Here is a 6,036-nt window from a genome sequence, read left to right as displayed (position 1 = left end):
TAGAGGGCTGAGGCCAGTGACCCCTGGAGCTGACTTCCCTGGAGCCACTGAGCTGTGGCCAGGCCACCTGCCGGGGCCTGATGCCCCGCCCAGAGCTGCGCCCGAGGAGCCCCGGAAACTCCCGAGGCCGCGGATGAGAGCGAGGGCACAGACTGGTCCAGGGTGCCCGGGGGACGTGTGTTTTGTGGTTTCACACCCGTGTGGTTTCACACCCGTGTGCGTGTGCCCACGGCCTGGGTGCTGTGTCTGCAGGGGCACTCGGAAGGGGGGTGGCCCGGTGTGCTGGGGGCAGCGTGTGTCCCCTGTGTGTGTCTGAGGTTTGGGAGGGCTGGGGGTCCCTGAGGCTCCCAGACCGAGCGAGTGGCGCAGCCCCCTCCAGCAGGCCCAAGTGGGTGCCAAGTGTGTGTGTGTGGACGCGTGAGCTCCATCGAGCAGGGTGCTTGAGAGCAGCCCTTCAGAGGCGACTGGAGGGGCTCTGCAAATTGTAATCAGATTAAGGGGACCAATCACTTAGGGCTCTTGAGAAGGCCACAAGGTTTCTAATCAGCTCGGAGCGCCCGGGCCCACAAAGCCGGGGAGGAGCCCGGCGGGGGCTGCCGCTGGGGGGCCGCGGGGGAGGGGGCGCGCGTTTCCCTGTCGCTCGTAATTATGTCAATTTGCTAGCCAAATCGTTTGCTCGAGTGGGCAGCGGGGCTTGTGCCCCATTCATGTGGTAATGTGGGAATCGCAGGCCTCCTGGCTGGGAAAGCGGGAGGCAGGGCACCCTGCTCCAGGGAGCACCCTGGCCCCCCGGGGCCCGTCCCCACCCGCGTGGGACCTTCTGCAAATTCCTGAAACTCCCGGTGTGGTTGGGCTCCGGGGTGTCCCGTCGGGCCCGCCGAGAAGGGAGGCGAGGACCCCCGAGAGGGGGGCTGCACACAAGGGGTGGTCTCCAGGTTCCTGCGGGGTGGCGGTGGGCCATCCGCTGTCCTGGTCCCTTGTGGACGGCATGGGTCCTGGGAGGTGGCCGAGAGGCAGGGCCCTGGCTCCCAGGTTGCTGAGCCTGTACGCCGCCAGCCCCGAGCTGCATGTCACACGCAGGGGCTCCTCTAACCCCGCAGCAGCCCCGGGCGGTAGGCGATGCGCTTCCAGTTCCCAGAGGAGGTAAGTGATCGGCCCCGGCCACCCAGCCCGTAGGTGAGGAGCAGAGGGGGCAGCCCGGCTCTGCCCCGTCCCCCGCCCCGCTGCCCACCCCCACCGCGTGGTCCCTTCCTTCCTTCCAGCAGCCAGCAGGAACCGACTGCACCTCCCGGGGCCTTGGGCAGCGTTGAGCGTGACCCTGGGAGGGGCCGGTCACGGGGACCCTTGGCGCTGGCTCACAGTGGGCACTTAGAAGGGCCAGACATCGGACACGAGGCCCTGAACTAGGTGCCACCGTGGACCTTACACCTGCCACCAGGCCCGGGGAAGTGCCCTGTCCAGCACGGGCGCCAGCTGCGTCCCCTGCCCTCCAGGCTGCCCAGAGTCTCCTCGCCTCCCCGGGCCCCCCTTTCGGCTCCCTCCCTTTTCCCCTGGGGGTGGCACCCCGGCAGCTGCTTCTCAGAATTGGGGCCATCCCTGCTGGATGCCCCCCCCAGATTGTCAGTGTCCCTTTAATCGTGATGAGTCCCCCCAGTAGATGCTCACAGGACCCCCACCTGCCTCTCACCCCCGCTCCTCCTTGTTCCCTTCCCAGGCTGGAAGCTGGCAGGAGGCTGGGGCACAGGGTGGCATTGGGTGTTGGGGTGGGGAGAGAGGTTGGCAGTCCATCTCCATAGCCATGGCCAGGACCCTTCACGTCCCAACTCAGAGAGAGCCCAGAGTCCATGTTTTTCATCACGTGGAATAACTGCCAGGACTTCTTGCTTCTTAGAGCACGTCCCATTTGATATGTCCTTTGCTGGGCTGAAGGGGAACCTGCCGAGGAGACAAGACTGAGACCAGCGATCCAGGACAGGAAAGAACTGCAAACAGCCAACACGGAGCGCCTTCCACGCGCCAGGCGCAGTTCTAGGCGCTTTACATATATTAGTTCATTTGATCCTCACAACAGCCCTCTGAGGTTGCTATGGTTGTCATTGCCCCAGAGGCACAGAGAGGTCGAGTAACTTGCCTAAAGCCATACAGTGAAGTACGTAGCAGAACTGGGGTTCAAACCAAGGCGTCATCAGAGATGTGTCTTCACCAAAGTCGGCTGCTGGCAGATCCTGGGGTCCTGCATGAGGCAAGACAAAATGGCAACTGTCCGTCTGGGTCTCGGCCTTCTCCAGGCCTCTTTCTCCTCGAGCTCAGCTATGGGCGATCAAGTACCTGATGGGCTCGTCTTTTCGCCTTTGAGCTCTGTGGGCCTAGCCTCTCAGGGGCCCCTCTGTGCCTCCATGCGCCACTGACTCCAAGCTCCGGCCTCCAGGCCCTCTCTCTCACACGGCAGGGTCAAAAGGGCAGGTGTCTTTCTCCCGTGTCTTCCTGCTTTCAGCTCTCCACTTACACAAGACCCCAGCAAGAGGGCAGAGACCTCACCTGGGCCACGCCTCACTGACATGGTCCAATCGAAGGCCCTGAATCGATCTAATCAAAAGTGATCTAACCCAAGGTTCCTTAACTAAATCTAATCAAAAGGCCCAATCTACACTGCAATTCCAGGCACAGGAATGGGTTTGCTTAAGAACATAATTTTCTGGGGGCCACAAAAGACAAACCAGCACAGTACCTAGTGAGTAGCTCAGCAAGTCTGAGCCAGGACTTCTGTTGCCCCACCTGGACCCACCACACCACAGCATCTCTCCTTGCTTTGAGGGTGGGCCATGAGGAGCAGCCCAGATGCAACCTAGAAGAGTCCTTTCTGGAACCTAGAAACTCCCTGTCACCTTTCACTCCAGAATGTTGTGTTTGTGTTGGAGGAGGGAGGAAGCAATGTGGTGTCGTGACCCAGCACAGCCCACCAGGGTGACGAGTGGAGGGGGTGGGCAAGACTGTCATCCTGGGAACTTGCCTCAGGTGCAGAAGAGCTGGCGTGACCTTCCTTGCTGACCCTGCTTGCTTCGCTTGCTCACACATTGGGCATGGCTTTTTGCCTCTTCCCACCCTTTACGTGGAGATGCCAACAGAACTTACACCACTAGCTACTCAATGCTTTGGGGGTTGGATGTAACAGGAACCCATCAGACTCTCTTACGCCATCATAAAAGGATAAGGGCAGGATCACGTAAGAAAAACATCTGTCATGGACCCCTAGCAGAGACTGCTAATTGTTCCAAAATATCTATGCTACTGTTCTTTCTTGATAATAGAATTGTAAGTGGTCACATGGCTTCCCACTATAAAACTATAGTTCCCAGACTCCCTTGCAGCTAGATGTGCCCACAGGGCCAAGTTCTAACCAATGAACGGAAGTGGTATGGGCAGCTTCTAAGTCATGCTCTGGGAAGGGATGTGTCCTCCCCTTTGCCCCTCTCCTCTTCCTACCAGCTGACATGCACATGAAATTGAAGTTGCACGTTGACCATGGCAGAGCAACACAACAGAAAGAGTCTGGGCCCCTGATAATTATGGGGCCACCATTTCAGCACTAGGCCATCTACTCTGATTTTTTATTTATGAGAAATAAACTTCTAATTGCTTAAGTCCCTGTGTTTTTTGTTGTTTTTTTTTTTTTATCCTTTCACTGTAGCAACCAAACTGATATTTCTTCCTTTTGTATCTTTAAATTTTTTCATGCTTGAAAAGGTGGGCTATAGATAAATATATAATACATACTGGTGTATATGCATGTATGTATGTTTAGCATGCTTATTGGCAAATCTCTGTCTTGTAACCTGTTTTTATTACTCAAGATATCATGGCCGTGCCAATAAATAGTCTTGCATGACATTTATTTTATCAGATTGTATGGATGAGCCATGATTTACTTAACCATTCCCTATGGCTGAGCATTTTAATTGTTATCATCCTATATAGCTACATGCGTATCCTCCGTCCCTGTCTCCATTCTGCACTTGTTCTCTAGGCCTGCTGCACAGCAGGGACCTGGAAACTTCCCTTCACCTGCCGGAGTGGAGAGGTAACTTCTCTGATTCCTTGCATGTCAGAAACCATTTTTTTTAAATTCTCTTGACTCACTTAACACACCTTTTGGTTGTATATAGAGTGCTAGGCTGAAAATAATTCTCTCCCAGTTCTCCTGTGATACTGCTTCATTATCTCCCCATACCCACTATTGTTGATTTAAAAAAAGAAAACAAAACTCATGCCCTTATGATTCTTCCTCCTTTCTATGTGCCATGACTTCCTTTCTGAGAGATTTTCAAACCTCGTCTATATATTTGGTGCTCCCAGGTCTCAAATTGGAAACTCGAATCATTTAACTCTGGAGATTTATCTTCAAGTCTTTATTTGGTAGTTTCTCTCATCTGTTTTATCTACTTTTTTTTTCTAGAAATTCTATTAATCACATGTGTGAACCCTCTGTATCGTCTCTCTGTGATGTTCTGACCAATATATCAACCCCCGTAGGAATGACAGGCAGGGCCCTGAGAAGGGGATCGTGGCTTGGAGTACCCCAAAGTTGTAAGCATTTAGATTTCAGTCCCCAGATTCATGGTTCTATTAAGTGCTTTCTTCTCTCCCCAGCCCAGGAGAATTTTTCTTTCTTCCAAAAGTTTTGGAAGGAAAAGACCCCTTCTTCTCCTGCATCAACACACTCTCTGCCCACAAATCCCCTTGTTCTTGTAGGGGCTTAGGCATTTGGCAGCAGAAGCCAGGAAGATTTGGGAGCTGCGTCTCTTCTTTGCACCCATCCTTCTCTAGTGGCAGCGAGTACGGAGCCTGCCGCCCATTTGAATCGGGGCAAGGAGAAGGAGAAAAACATGGGGACAGGGGAGCAACAACTCGATAATCCAGCCAGAGGCGTTTACAGAGGCTCAACGGCACAAGTGCCACCGGGGAAGGGCCTGGAGTGGCAGACAGAAGGGCAGCAAAGCGAGGGAGGACATTCACTTGCATCTCAGCCCAGGATGACTGACGTCACTTAGCAATGTCCAGGTGATGGTGTGATATACATGTGCCTGACAACATCCACACTCTCCTCCCGCTGCACGGAGGCGGCCTCCACGGCAGGTAAGAATGCAGCTAACTCAGAGAGAGGGAAGGACCTGGGACACCCTGAAAAAGAAACGAGTTGACGTCATCTGAGCGATGGGATCATGCCAGGCCTGAGCCGGCCCGTCCCTGAACTCCCCAGTCGAGGGAGCCTTTAAATCTCCCTTTTTGTTTCTCTTGGCTCCCCTTGCAGGCTTTGCGCTCCTGGAACTGCCAGCTTCATCACAATATTCCTCATCTGACCCAGCTCAGAAAGCTTTCCCTGAATAAGTACAGCACATGGTGGCTGGGTGGAAGAGGGCTTTACTATGTGGCAAGCACAGGAAAAGCATTCACTTACAGGCTCATATCATTACTGTATCAGTTAGGCAGTTTGGGGTATAAGTAACAACAACAACAGCAAATCAAAAGGGCTTAAACCATAAGGGGACTTAGTAACTCACATAAAAAGAAGTCCAGGGATATATCAGGCTTCAGGCATGGAGTGATCAAGGATACAGCTCCTCTTTATTATTATTATTTTTTTTAGATTTTATTTATTTATTCCTCTCCCCGCCCCCCACCCTGGTTGTCTGTTCTCTGTGTCTATTTGCTGCGTTGTGTTCTTTGTCCGCTTCTGTTGTTGTCAGTGCCACGGGAATCTGTGTTTCTTTTTGTTGCGTCATCTTGCTGTGTCGGCTCTCTGTGTGTGGCACCATTCCTGGGCAGGCTGCACTTTCTTTCGCGCTGGGCGGCTCTCCTTATGGGGCACACTCCTTGCGTGTGGGGCTCCCCTACGCGGGGGACACCCCTGCGTGGCACAGCACTCCTTGCGGGCAGCAGCACTGCGCATGGGCCAGCTCCACACGGGTCAAGGAGGCCCGGGGTTTGAACCGCAGACCTCCCATGTGGTAGGCAGAGACCCTATCCACTGGGCCAAGT

The sequence above is a fragment of the Dasypus novemcinctus genome, chromosome 3 (assembly GCF_030445035.2).
Source record: "Dasypus novemcinctus isolate mDasNov1 chromosome 3, mDasNov1.1.hap2, whole genome shotgun sequence".
Taxonomy (NCBI): domain Eukaryota; kingdom Metazoa; phylum Chordata; class Mammalia; order Cingulata; family Dasypodidae; genus Dasypus; species Dasypus novemcinctus.
This window is presented reverse-complemented; position numbering follows the sequence as displayed.